The sequence below is a fragment of the Ovis canadensis genome, chromosome 1 (genome assembly GCF_042477335.2).
Source record: "Ovis canadensis isolate MfBH-ARS-UI-01 breed Bighorn chromosome 1, ARS-UI_OviCan_v2, whole genome shotgun sequence".
Taxonomy (NCBI): domain Eukaryota; kingdom Metazoa; phylum Chordata; class Mammalia; order Artiodactyla; family Bovidae; genus Ovis; species Ovis canadensis.
The window spans coordinates 66,672,948-66,687,770 of record NC_091245.1 but is presented as its reverse complement, the minus strand read 5'-3'; the positions used below and the strand labels follow the sequence as shown (position 1 = coordinate 66,687,770).

The 14,823-nt window shown below is 39.7% G+C and overlaps 1 pseudogene; it reads left to right on the top strand.

Moving 5' to 3' along the window:
- The first annotated feature begins 11,254 nt into the window (after nucleotides 1-11,254).
- On the top strand, nucleotides 11,255-14,412 carry LOC138434238 (tigger transposable element-derived protein 1-like; annotated as a pseudogene).
- The last annotated feature ends 411 nt before the right edge of the window (nucleotides 14,413-14,823 follow it).

Below are 14,823 nucleotides of genomic sequence, written 5' to 3'. Positions count from 1 at the left end.
TGTCATCCCCTTCTCCTCCTGCCCCCAATCTCTCCTAGCATCAGAGTCTTTCCAATGAATCAACTCTTTGCATGAGGTGGCCAAAGTACTGGAGTTTCAGCTTTAGCATCATTCCTTCCAAAGAAATCCCAGGGCTGATCTCCTTCAGAATGGATTGATTGGATCTAGGAGTAAGTGTCTTTTAATTTCATGGATGCAATCACCATCTTCAGTGATTTTGGAGCCCAGAAAAATAAAGTCTGACACTGTTTCCACTGTTTCCCCATCTATTTCCCATAAAGTGATGGGACTGGATGCCATGATCTTCGTTTTCTGAATGTTGAGCTTTAAGCCAACTCTTTTGCTCTCCTCTTTCACCTTCATTAAGAGGCCTTTTAGTTCCTTTTCACTTTCTGCCATAAGTGTGGTGTCATCTGCATATCTGAGATTATTGATATTTCTCCCAGCAATCTTGATTCCAGCTTGTGCTTCTTCCAGCCCAGCATTTCTCATGATGTACTCTGCATATAAGTTAAATAAGCAGGGTGACAATATACAGCCTTGACGCACTCCTTTTCCTATTTGGAACCAGCCTGTTGTTCCATGTCCCATTCTAACTGTTGCTTCCTGACCTTCATATATGTTTCTCAAGAGGCAGGTCAGGTGGTCTGGTATTCTCATCTCTGTCAGAATTTTCCACAGTTTATTGTGATCCACACACTCAAAGTCTTTGCCATAGTCAATAAAGCAGAAATAGATGTTTTTCTGGAACTCTCTTGCTTTTTCCATGATCCAGTGGATGTTGGCAATTTGATCTCTGGTTCCTCTGCCTTTTCTAAAACCAGCTGGAACATCTGGAACTTCACAGTTCACATATTGCTAAAGCCTGGCTTGGAGAATTTTGAGCATTACTTTACTTGTGTGAAATGAGTGCAATTGTGCAGTAGTTTGAGCATTCTTTGGCAATGACTGTCTTTGGGATTGGAATGAAAACTGACCTTTTGCAGTCCTGTGGCCACTGCTGAGTTTTCCAAACTTCCTGGCATATGGAGTGCAGCAAATCATCACAGCATCATCTTTCAGGATTTGAAATAGCTCAACTGGAATTCCATCACCTCCACTAGCTTTGTTTGTAGTGATGCTTTCTAAGGCCCACTTGACTTCACATTCCAGGATGTCTGGCTCTAGGTGAGTGATCACACCTTCGTGATTATCTGGGTCGTGAAGATCTTTTTTGTACAGTTCTTCTGTGTATTCTTGTCACCTCTTCTTAATATCATCTGCTTCTCTTAGGTCTATATATTCCTGACCTTTATCGAGCCCATCTTTGCATGAAATGTTCCCTTGGTATCTATAATTTTCTTGAAGAAATCTCTAGTCTTTCCCATTCTGTTCTTTTCCTCTATTTCTTTGCATTGATCGCTGAGGAAGTCTTTCAGTTCAGTTCAGTTCAGTTCAGTTGCTCAGTCGTGTCTGAGGAAGGCTTTATAGGTGGCTAACTTTGAGCATCAACATAAGTGGTAGGCATACCTATAGGTGGAGCCTCTTTTGTGCTCTGGCAAAGAACTTTGACTTAATGGCTGCTTGAAGCCCTAAAGTTCTGTGCTCTATACTATGGGAGAGATAACTGTAAGCCGATATAACTTTACAAATTGCAATTCAATTACTCTTTTATCAAGTATGGCTTAAATTTGGCTGTGTGTAGTAAAACACCCAAATATCAATAATAGTGGCTTGAGTTCGACAAAATTTTAATTTTATTTCATGATACAAAAAATATGCAGGAAGACAAGCATGGTAAGAAACTCAAGGATATCAGTTCTCTAAGGACTTGCTAGCTTTTCCTTTGTGGTCAAAAGTAAGTGGCTGCCCTAGCACTTGCCATCATGTCTGCACTTGAAGATGCAGAAAGGTGAGAGAACAAAGGACACGAAGTGTTAGAATGGGCATGCCAGCTGAGTCTGTCCCCACCTTCCTGAGGTATTTTTGTTTTTCCTGCCTCACACACCTACCTATGTCTCCTAGGCCAGAACTCTGACACATGGATACCTCTGTTCGTGTGTATGTCTGTCTACAATGGAGGCTGGGGAATTTAGTTTTTATTAGCTGGGCACTTTGCCCTCATCTCCGAACAAAATGAAGGTTTTGTCAGTGAGAAACAACGGGAGAATGAATGATGAATCAGTACTAGCAGTCTTGTCATAAGTATCAGTTGAAAAACCTTAGTATGGGTGTAGGGAACCCTTTATTTTAAAGAACATTTTACATTTTGAAGAATCTGATAAATTTGTTTCATGGTACATTCTGAAGTAGCTTTATAAGTTCGTCTTTTATTGGAATATGTGAGAATAGATCTCCTCTGTAATGCTTGGTATTACATGGAAGAAGCCCTGGAATAGGTTCAGTATTTGGCTTCACCATAATTCATTGTGGACCACTTTGAGGTACAACTCAGTTCCATGTGAAAGGAGATATGGAAAAATGAGTTTTAAATGTATCTGCAAGAGCAAATGATTAAGAATAAAAGAGACATTCCTAAAGAAGAAGTACAAAGTGAAAGGAGTGTTGTTTTTTTTTTAATCAGAAATTAACAATTTACTATGCATCTCTGTTTCTTCAGATGGTCTGGGATTAGGTGCAGGGGTATACACATTGACCAACAAAATAGAAAAGAGAGCTCAGATGCAGGCCTATACCAAAAATGGAAATTTGACCTATGACTGAGATGACATTGACACTGCACCTTGGTTAGGAAAAGATAAACTTTTCAATAAATGCTATTGGGACGACTGGTAATCTGAATGTGAAAAAATGACTTTGGAGATCTATCTCATACCACATATAGAAAAATGAAATCCATGTGGATTAAGACTTACATGAACAGACAAAACCGCGATGTTGGGTAGAAACAGCAAGTTTCCAGTATGTTTCCACATGTAGTCCAAACATGGAAAAGTATGTAGTATATTGCTTAATAAAACCAATATGGTTAAATATAAAGTGGAAAAAGAAAGGTAAAGAGAAAATTCAAGTTTGCATTTTCTCTTGGGGGAAATAAAAAGGGGAGATGGAGGATCTGAATGTCTTTGCGTTTTAAATTGGGTGGTGCCTACACAGAAGCTTGTTTAGTCATTCTACTTTATATCTTACACAATTTTATAAGGTTCTTTTGTAGCTACAAATGACTTTTTAAGATATTTAAAATGTAGATATGAAAAATAAGTATTATTAGATTATTGTGAATATCAGACATGAAATATTCAAAGAAGCATTAAATAAACTTTTATCTACTACACTTTGTACATCTTGAAGGCTGAATTATTTTTTATTGACTTTTGTATGCTTGGCACAATGTCTGCAATGTACTTAACAGTTTTTGATTGAATGAATGAATGAGGAAGCCATTTAAAAAAATTTTTTTTTAATTTTTTAAATTTTTTAAATTTTAAAACCTTTAATTCTTACATGCGTTCCCAAACATGAACCCCCCTCCCACCTCCCTCCCCATAACATCTCGCTGGGTCATCCCCATGCACCAGCCCCAAGCATGCTGTATCCTGCATCAGACATAGACTGGCGATTCGATTCTTACATGATAGTATACATGTTAGAATGCCATTCTCCCAAATCATCCCACCCTCTCCCTCTCCCTCTGAGTCCAAAAGTCCGTTATACACATTTGTGTCTTTTTTGCTATCTTGCATACAGGGTCGTCATTGCCATCTTTCTAAATTCCATATATATGTGTTAGTATACTGTATTGGTGTTTTTCTTTCTGGCTTACTTCACTCTGTATAATTGGCTCCAGTTTCATCCATCTCATCAGAACTGATTCAAATGAATTCTTTTTAACGGCTGAGTAATACTCCATTGTGTATATGTACCACAGCTTTCTTATCCATTCATCTGCTGATGGACATCTAGGTTGTTTCCATGTCCTGGCTATTATAAACAGTGCTGCGATGAACATTGGGGTACATGTGTCTCTTTCAATTCTGGTTTCCTCAGTGTGTATGCCCAGCAGTGGGATTGCTGGGTCATAAGGTAGTTCTATTTGCAATTTTTTAAGGAATCTCCACACTGTTCTCCATAGTGGCTGTACTAGTTTGCATTCCCACCAACAGTGTAGGAGGGTTCCCTTTTCTCCACACCCTCTCCAGCATTTATTGCTTGCAGATTTTTGGATTGCAGCCATTCTGACTGGTGTGAAGTGGTACCTCATTGTGGTTTTGATTTGCATTTCTCTAATAATGAGTGATGTTGAGCATCTTTTCATGTGTTTGTTAGCCATCCGTATGTCTTCTCTGGAGAAATGTCTATTTAGTTCTTTGGACCATTTTTTGATTGGGTCGTTTATTTTTCTGGAATTGAGCTGCATAAGTTGCTTGTATATTTTTGAGATTAGTTGTTTGTCAGTCGCTTCATTTGCTATTATTTTCTCCCATTCAGAAGGCTGTCTCTTCGCCTTGCTTATATTTTCCTTTGTTGTGCAGAAGCTTTTAATTTTAATTAGATCCCATTTGTTTATTTTTGCTTTTATTTCCAGAATTCTGGGAGGTGGATCATAGAGGATCCTGCTGTGATTTATGTCTGAGAGCGTTTTGCCTATGTTCTCCTCTAGGAGTTTTATAGTTTCTGGTCTTACATTTAGATCTTTAATCCATTTTGAGTTTATTTTTGTGTGCGGTGTTAGAAAGTGATCTAGTTTCATTCTTTTACAAGTGGTTGACCAGTTTTCCCAGCACCACTTGTTAAAGAGATTGTCTTTACTCCATTGTATATTCTTGCCTCCTTTGTCAAAGATAAGGTGTCCATATGTGTGTGGATTTATCTCTGGGCTTTCTATTTTGTTCCATTGATCTATATGTCTGTCTTTGTGCCGGTACCATACTGTTTTGATGACTGTGGCTTTGTAGTAGAACCTGAAGTCAGGCAAGTTGATTCTTCCAGTTCCATTCTGATTTCTCAAGATTGCTTTGGCAATTCGAGGTTTTTTGTATTTCCATACAAATCTTGAAATTATTTGTTCTAGTTCTGTGAAAAATATGGCTGGTAGCTTGATAGGGATTGCATTGAATTTGTAAATTGCTTTGGGTAGTATACTCATTTTCACTATATTGATTCTTCCGATCCATGAACATGGTATATTTCTCCATCTATTAGTGTCCTCTTTGATTTCTTTCATCAGTGTTTTATAGTTTTCTATATATAGGTCTTTAGTTTCTTTAGGTAGATATATTCCTAAGTATTTTATTCTTTTCGTTGCAATGGTGAATGGAATTGTTTCCTTAATTTCTTTTTCTATTTTCTCATTATTCGTGTATAGGAATGCAAGGGATTTCTGTGTGTTGATTTTATATCCCGCAACTTTACTGTATTCATTGATGAGCTCTAGTAATTTTCTGGTGGAGTCTTTAGGGTTTTCCATGTAGAGGATCATGTCATCTGCAAACAGTGAGAGTTTTACTTCTTCTTTTCCAATTTGGATTCCTTTTATTTCTTTTTCTGCTCTGATTGCTGTGGCCAAAACTTCCAGAACTATGTTGAATAGTAGCGGTGAAAGTGGGCACCCTTGTCTTGTTCCTGACTTTAGGGGAAATGCTTTCAATTTTTCACCATTGAGGATAATGTTTGCTGTGGGTTTGTCATAGATAGCTTTTATTATGTTGAGGTATGTTCCTTCTATTCCTGCTTTCTGGAGAGTTTTTATCATAAATGGATGTTGAATTTTGTCAAAGGCCTTCTCTGCATCTATTGAGATAATCATATGGTTTTTATTTTTCAATTTGTTAATGTGGTGAATTACATTGATTTGCGGATATTGAAGACTCCTTGCATCCCTGGGATAAAGCCCACTTGGTCATGGTGTATGATCTTTTTAATGTGTTGTCGGATTCTGATTGCTAGAATTTTGTTGAGGAATTTTGCATCTATGTTCATCAGTGATATTGGCCTGTAGTTTTCTTTTTTTGTGACATCTTTGTCAGGTTTTGGTATTAGGGTGATGGTGGCCTCATAGAATGAGTTTGGAAGTTTACCTTCCTCTGCAATTTTCTGGAAGAGTTTGAGTAGGATAGGTGTTAGCTATTCTCGAAATTTTTGGTAGAATTCAGCTGTGAAGCCGTCTGGACCTGGGCTTTTGTTTGCTGGAAGATTTCTGATTACAGTTTCAATTTCCGTGCTTGTGATGGGTCTGTTAAGATTTTCTATTTCTTCCTGGTTCAGTTTTGGAAAATTGTACTTTTCTAAGAATTGGTCCATTTCTTCCACGTTGTCCATTTTATTGGCATACAACTGCTGATAGTAGTCTCTTATGATCCTTTGTATTTCTGTGTTGTCTGTTGTGATCTCTCCATTTTCATTTCTAATTTTATTGATTTGATTTTTCTCTCTTTGCTTCTTGATGAGTCTGGCTAATGGTTTGTCAATTTTATTTATCCTTTCAAAGAACCAGCTTTTGGCTTTGTTGATTTTTGCTATGGTCTCTTTTGTTTCTTTTGCATTTATTTCTGCCCTAATTTTTAAGATTTCTTTCCTTCTACTAACTCTGGGGTTCTCTAATTCTTCCTTTTCTAGTTGCTTTAGTTGTAGAGTTAGGTTATTTATTTGCCTTTTTTCTTGTTTCTTGAGGTATGCCTGTATTGCTATGAACTTTCCTCTTAGCACTGCTTTTATAGTGTCCCACAGGTTTTGGGTTGTTGTGTTTTAATTTTCATTCATTTCTATGCATATTTTGATTTCTTCTGTGATTTGTTGGTTATTCAGAAGTGTGTTGTTCAACCTCCATATGTTGGAATTTTTAATAGTTTTTCTCCTGTAATTGAGATCTAATCTTAATGCATTATGGTCAGAAAAGATGCTTGGAATGATTTCGATTTTTTTGAATTTATCAGGCTTAGATTTATGGCCCAGGATGTGATCTATCCTGGAGAAGGTTCCATGAGCACTTGAAAAAAAGGTGAAATTCATTGTTTTGGGGTGAAATGTCCTATAGATATCAATTAAGTCTAACTGATCTAATGTATCATTTAAAGTTTGCGTTTCTTTGTTAATTTTCTGTTTAGTTGATCTGTCCATAGGTGTGAGTGGGGTATTAAAGTCTCCCACTATTATTATGTTATTGTTGATTTCCCCTTTCATACTTGTTAGCATTTGTCTTACATATTGCGGTGCTCCTATATTGGGTGCATATATATTTATAATTGTTATATCTTCTTCTTGGATTGATCCTTTGATCATTATGTAGTGGCCTTCTTTGTCTCTTTTCACAGCCTTTGTTTTAAAGTCTATTTTATCGGATATGAGTATTGCCACTCCTGCTTTCTTTTGGTCTCTATTTGCGTGGTATATCTTTTTCCAGCCCTTCACTTTCAGTCTGTATGCGTCCCTTGTTTTGAGGTGGGTCTCTTGTAAGCAGCATATAGAGGGGTCTTGTTTTTGTATCCATTCGGCCAGTCTTTGCCTTTTGGTTGGGGCGTTCAACCCATTTACGTTTAAGGTAATTATCGATAAGTATGATCCCGTTACCATTTACTTTATTGTTTTGGATTCGGGTTTATACACCCTTTTCGTGTTTCCTGTCTAGAGAATATCCTTTAGAATTTGTTGGAGAGCTGGTTTGGTGGTGCTGAATTCTCTCAGCCTTTGCTTGTCTGTAAAACTTTTGATTTCTCCTTCGTATTTGAATGAGATCCTTGCTGGGTACAGTAATCTGGGCTGTAGGTTATTGTCTTTCATCACTTTAAGTATGTCTTGCCATTCCCTCCTGGCCTGAAGAGTTTCTATTGAAAGATCAGCTGTTATCCTTATGGGAATCCCCTTGTGTGTTATTTGTTGTTTTTCCCTTGCTGCTTTTAATATTTGTTCTTTGTGTTTGATCTTTGTTAATTTGATTAATATGTGTCTTGGGGTGTTTCGCCTTGGGTTAATCCTATTTGGAACTCTCTGTGTTTCTTGGACTTGGGTGATTATTTCCTTCCCCATTTTAGGGAAGTTTTCAACTATTATCTCCTCAAGGATTTTCTCATGATCTTTCTTTCTGTCTTCTTCTTCTGGGACTCCTATAATTCGAATGTTGGAGCATTTCATATTGTCCTGGAGGTCTCTGAGATTGTCCTTGTTTCTTTTAATTCGTTTTTCTTGTTTCCTCTCTGATTCATTTATTTCTACCATTCTATCTTCTATTTCACTAATCCTATCTTCTGCCTCCGTTATTCTACTATTTGTTGCCTCCAGAGTGTTTCTGATCTCATTTATTGCATTATTCATTATATTTTGACTCTTTTTTATTTCTTCTAGGTCCTTGTTAAACCTTTCTTGCATCTTCTCAATCCTTGTCTCTAGGCTATTTATCTGTGATTCCATTTTGATTTCAAGATTTTGGATCATTTTCACTATCAATATTCGGAATTCCTTCTCAGGCAGATTCCCTACTTCTTCCTCTTTTGTTTGGTTTGGTGGGCAACTCTCCTGTTCCTTTACCTGCTGAGTATTCCTCTGTCTCTTCATCTTGGTTATATTGCTGCGTTTGGGGTGGCCTTTTTATATTCTGGTAATTTGTGGAGTTCTCTTTATTATGGAGCTTCCTCACTTTGGGTGGGGTTCTATCAGTGGCTTGTCAAGGTTTCCTGTTTAGGGAGGCTTGTGTTGGAGTTCTGGTGGGTGGAGCTGGGTTTCTTCTCTCTGGAGTGCAGTGGAGTGACCAGTAATGGGTTATGAGACATCAAAGGTTTTGGAATAATTTTGAGCTGCCTGTATATTGAAGCTCAGGGAAGTGTTCCTGTGTTGGTGGAGAATTTGCGTGGTATGTCTTGTTTTGGAACTTGTTGGCCCTTGGGTGGAGCTTGGTTTCGGTGTAGGTATGAAGGCATTTGATGAGCTCCTATTGCTTAATGTTCCCTGAATTCAAGAATTCTCTAATGTTTTCAGGCTTTGGATTTAAGCCTCCTGCTTCTGGTTTTCAGTTTTATTTTTACAGTAGCCTCTAGACTTCTCCATCTATACAGCACAGATGATAAAACATCTAGGTTAAAGATGAAAAGTTTCTCCACATTGAGGGACACTCAGAGAGGTTCACTGAGTTACAAGGAGAAGAGAAGGGGGAGGGGGTAGTTGGAGGTAACTGGAATGAGATGCGGTGAGATCAAAAGAGGAGAGAGCAAGCTAGCCAGTAGTCACTTCCTTATGTGCGCTCTATAGTCTGGACCGCTCAGAGGTATTTACAGAGTTATACGGGGAAGAGGAGAGGGAGGAAGTAGACAGAGGTGACCAGGAGGATAAGAGAGAGGAATGAGAAGGAGAGAGATAAACCCTGCCAGTAACCAGTTCCTTAGGTGTTCTCTACCGTCTGGAACACACAGAGATTCACAGAGTTGGATAGAGAAGAGATGGGGGAGAAAAGAGACAGAGGCCACCTGGTGGAGAAAAAGGAGGGTCCAAAGGAGGAGAGAGTGGTCCAGCCAGTAATCTCGCTCTCAGGTAAACGTGGGTAGTGAAGTTTGGGTTTTTAAATGTACAAAATTGACAAAAAAAACCTAAGAGCAAAGATTAAAAATCTAGAGTAGAGGTTGGATTTTCAAAAATACAATATTAAAGAAAAGAAGCAGAAGGAAAAAGGAAGAAAGAAAAACAAACAAACAAGAATTATTTAAAAAAAAAAAAAACACCAACAACCATCCAAAGACTGTATATGGTGTTTGCCTTAAAAAAAAAGAGTATTTTTTAAAAATAGTAATAGTAAGTTATAGAAATAAAAATTAGAGGAGAAATAGAAGACAACAATTAAAAAAAAAGTTGGAAAGAAAAAAAAGAAAAAACAAAAAAATACAGAAAAAAAAAAGGAATGATTTTAAAAATAGTAAAAATATACTGGCCCTTCTCTGATGTTGTGCGCTGTGTGGGATCACTTCCAAGGTGGTTCCCTCTGTTTAACTTCTTCTGTTTGCTGGTTTTTTAGGCTCACTAGTTCAGTTGTGCTGTGGGGAGGGGGGATGCTGCAAACAAATAGCATTGTCGTGTGCACACAGTGTCTCAGCCCCGCTTGACCTGTCCCTTCTCGCGGCACACAAACCGCTCCGGCTCTACGATGCTCAGCCGGGAACCGTCTGAGGCCGGCCCTAGGCTGTGTGCACTTCCCCAGTACAAGCCACTCAGGTTCGGCGCTCAGGTTCGGCACTCAGCCAGCCCTCAGAGGCAGAGATTCGGCTGGGACTGTGCTTTGTGCCCTTCCCAGGTCCGAGTAGCTCAGGAGTTTGGCGAGCGCAATCGCCGCGGCTTGTCACCTTTTCTGCTGCTGCTGCTCAGCTTTCTGGGTGGACCGCTGGCGCACCCCGTGAGGCAGACTGCGACTGTCCAGCACCCCCAGAAGTCTTAGCAAAGAAGCCTGCTTGCAGTTAGGTAAGTAAAGTCTCTCCGGATCTGCAATTGCCCCTTTACAGTCCTTATGGCTCTGGCTGCCTGTCCCCGGTGGGGGATGGTCTGCAGCCGGCTTTTTCCGTTCCGTCCTTTGTTCTGTGCTCGGTCCTGGTGTCTTATGTTCGAGCTTTTCGTGCGGTAGCTATCCCACAGTCTGGTTTGCTAGCCCAAGTTAGATCGTTCTGGTTGCGCGTGGAGCGTTCCTGCCCGATTCTTGCAAAGCACTGCAGCCCGTGCCTCCCGCGAGTCCCTGCCCTGCCCGCACTTCCCAGTGGCGGATGCAGGCGTCTGTGCTGCTTTTCCGCTGGGGGAGTTACTGGTGGGCTTGTAATCTCTTGGTTTTAATTATTTATTTATTTTTCCTTCCTGTTATGTTGCCCTGTGTGTTTCCAAGGCTTGCCACAGACTCGGCAGGGAGAGTGTTTCCTGGTGTTTGGAAACCTCTCTTAAAATTCCCTTCCCGGGACGGGCTTCCCTTTCCGGGACGGAGCTCCCTCCCCTCCTCCTTTGTCTCCTTTTTCGTCTTTTATATTTTTTCCTACCTGTTTTTGAAGACAATGGTCTGCTTTTCTGGTTGCCTGATGTCCTCTGCCAGCCTACAGAAGTTGTTTTGTGGAGTTTGCTCAGCGTTGAAATGTTCTTTTGAGGAATTTGTGAGGGAGAAAGTGGTCTTCCCGTCCTATTCCTCCACCATCTTTACCGCGTATCCCAAATATATTAGCTTCTTATCACGGAGTTATCAAGACAGTGGTCATTGGCAAGCGAAACGACAAGAGGAGAGAAGAGGCCCGTGCTATGCCTGATCCTGCTGAGCAATTTTCAGACCTCAGCTCATTCTGGCAGCAAAGCAACTGGGTCGGCGATGCGCGGCAAGACGGGGTCCGTAAGGCGGGTGGCACGAGGCTGGTGCGCAGCCCTGAGGGGACCAATCGAAGCTCTCAGGGAAGGCCGACGGCGCCCAGGACTACGGCCTCCTGAGGCAGCGGCCGCTTTGGGTTCTCCTTCTCTCTCGGGGTCAAGTCCCTCTCACTCCTGCTGACAGCCGTGTTTACCATGGGCTTCTTCACGAAGAGAGCACCTCCTGAGGCCGAGGAAGCCATTTTAATGTTAGTATATTTAATGCAAATTTTGTTCTTGTATTATTAGAACTGAGCTGCTCCTTCTAGTCTTCATTGACAAACATATCACCCTATTCACTCATTTACTTATTTAATGTATCTACTCTTCAAATATATAATAAGACCTACAATGTTACAGATACCATGCTAGTTATTAGGGGGTACTGAGATGAGCTATACATATTTAGTATTTTCAATGAGCTCATAGTCTAGTAGGAGAGACAAACAAGAAGTGCTTTAAGTACAGAGGATTTGTATTTGACAGACTTCAGCACCTTGTGGGCAACTTATAGCAAATGAAAAGATGGGATATGATAGTGGTGGGGAATATGAGTGGAGTCAAGATGAAGTCCACCACAAGTGAGGATGATGGAATCTTCAGCTGGATTGATGCTAGGATGATTTCATTGAATAAGATGGACAAGTGTTGAGGGCAGGTTTCCCAAGTCATATTCCTTGGAATGTCATTCCTTCAAAGATACTTTATACAAAAAAAGGGAATTAAAATACATTTGAGAAATGCTGATCTTTTCCTCTAATGTAGATCCACAATGCAGAATATCATATTAAAGGCCCCCATGAAACCAGTTCAACTTCGTTTACAAAGACAGCAAAATGATGTGAAGAAACTGTTCAATTTTTAATGCATCTGTTGTTTCTGTTTTTAATTATGTCTTTTTTGCCCAACAATGAATTCTTGAATACCTACCGTAAGGCAATGGAGCAACTGACTATTAAGTTAACAGTGATTTGAGAGAAGGTAAAATCATTTTTAGATAAACGGAAAAGGGCATAACTTGTTTTATTGTGCTTTTCAGATATTGCATTGTTTACAAATTAAAGTTTTGTAGCAACTGCATCAAGCAAATCTATTGGCCCATTTTTCCAACAGCATTTGCTCACTTTGTGTCTGTGTGTCACATGTAGGAAATTCTAGGAATATTTCAAAATTTTCATGATTATCATGTTTGTTATTAAACATATTATTAAAAAGCAGAGACATCACTTTGCTGACCAAGTTCCATATAGTCAAATCTATAATTTTTCCAGTAGTCATGTGCAGATACGAGAGTTGGACCATAAAGAAGGCTGACTGCCAAAGAATTGATGCTTTTGAATTGTGCTGGAGAAGACTCTTAAGAGTCCCTGGACTGCAAGGAGATCATACCAATCAATCCTAAAGGAAATCAAACCTGAATATTCACTGGAAAGACTGATGCAGAAGCTCCAATACTTTGGCCACCTGATGTGAAGAGCCAATTCACTGGAAAAGACCTTGATGCTGGGGAAGATTGAGGGCAGGAGGAGAAGGGGACAGAAGAGGATGAGATGGTTAGATAGCCTCTATCACTCAATGGACATGAATTTGAGCAAACTCTGGGAGATAGTGGAGGACAGAGAAGCCTGGCATGCTGCAGTGCATGGGGTCACGAAGAGTCAGACGTGACTTAGTGACTGAACAACAACAAATGTTTGTTATGGTGATCTGTGATTAGAAATTTCTGAAGTTACTATTGTAATTGTTTTGGGGGCACCACAGACTGTGCCCATATGAGATGGCAAACTTAACAGATAAATGTTGTGTGTTTTGACTGGCCATTCTCCCACCTCTCTTCCTCTTCTCTGGTTTGCTATTCCTTGAGACAACAGTATTGAAATTAAGCCAATTAATAACCCTATAATAGTCTATAAGTGTTCCAGTGAAAGAAAGTTGCATTTTTCTAGCTTTAAATCAAAACCGAGAAATGACTATGCTTACTGAGGAAGGAATATCAAATGCTGAGACAAGTTGAAAACTAGGCTTTTGTGTCAAACAGTTAGCCAAGTTGTGAATACAAAGGACGAATTCTTGAAGGAAATTAAAAGTGCTTCTCCAGTGAGCACATGAATGATAAGAAAGTGAAATAGCCTTATTGTGGATATGGTGACAGTTTTAATGGGCTGAATAGACGATCAAACCAGTCAAAACTTTCCTTTAAGGCAAAGCCTCATCCAGAGTAAGGCCCTCACTGTCTTCAGTTCTATGAAGGCTGGAAGAGGTGAGAAGATGCAGAAGGAAAGGCTGAAGTTAGCAGAGGTTGGTCCATGAGGTTTAAATAAAGAAGCCATCTCTGAAACAAAAGTGCAAGGTGAAGCAGCAGGCACTGACATAGAAGCTACAGCAAGTTATCCAGAAGATTTAGCTAAGATCGTTAGTGAAAGTGGCTGCACTGAAGAGCAGATTTTTAACTTCGTCTAGTTTCTATTTCATCTAATAGCCTTTTCCTGGAAGGAGATGGCATAGAGGACTTTCATAACTAGAGAGGAGAAGTCAATGCTTGAATTCAAGCTTTCAAAGGATGGCCTGACTCTCTTGATAGGGGCTAATGCAGGTAATGATCTGAAGTTGAAGCCAATGCTCAATTATCATTTTGAAAATCCTAAGGTCCTTAAGAATTATGCTAATTCTGTTCTGCCTGTGCTCTACAAATGCAAGCAGCAAAGCCTGGATGCCAGGACATCTGTTTACAGTGTGGTTTATGAATATTTTAAGCCCACTGTTGAGATCTACTTTTCAGCAAAAACATTCCTTTCAAAGTATTACTGCTCATTGACAACTGCACTTGATCACTGACAATCTCTGATGAAGATGTGCAATAGGATTAAGGTAGTTTTCATGCCTGCTAACTCAACGTGCGTTCTGCAACACATGGATCAAGGAGGAATTTCAAGGGAACTAGAAGCGGAACCTAAAGATGTGACTGAATTACTGCAATCTCATGATACTATTCAAATGGGTGAGGAGTTGCTTCTTATGGATGAACAAAGAAAGTGGTTTCTTGAGATGGAATCTGATCCTGATGAAGATGCTGTGAAGGTTGTTGAAGTGACAGCAAAGGATTTAGAATATTGCATAAACTAAGTTGATAAAGCAGCAACAGGATTTGAGAGGATTAACTCCAGTTTTGAAAGAAGTCTGCTGTGGGTAACATGCCATCCAACAGCACTGCATACTACAGAAGAATCATTCATGGAAGGAAAAGTCAACTAGTGCAGCAAACCTCATTTTAAGAAATTGTCACAGCCACCCCATCCTTCAGCAACCACCACCCTGATCAATCAGCAGCCATCGACATCAAAGCAGGACTCTCCATCAGCAAAAAGATTATGACTCACTGAAGGTTCAAATGACGGTTAGCAATTTTAGGAATAAAGTCATTTTTACTTAGAGTCTTTTTTTTTCTTTTTTTAGACATAATGTTTTTGCACACTTAATGGACTGCTGCTGCTGCTGCTAAGTCGCTTCAGTCGTGTCCGACTCTGTGTGACCCCA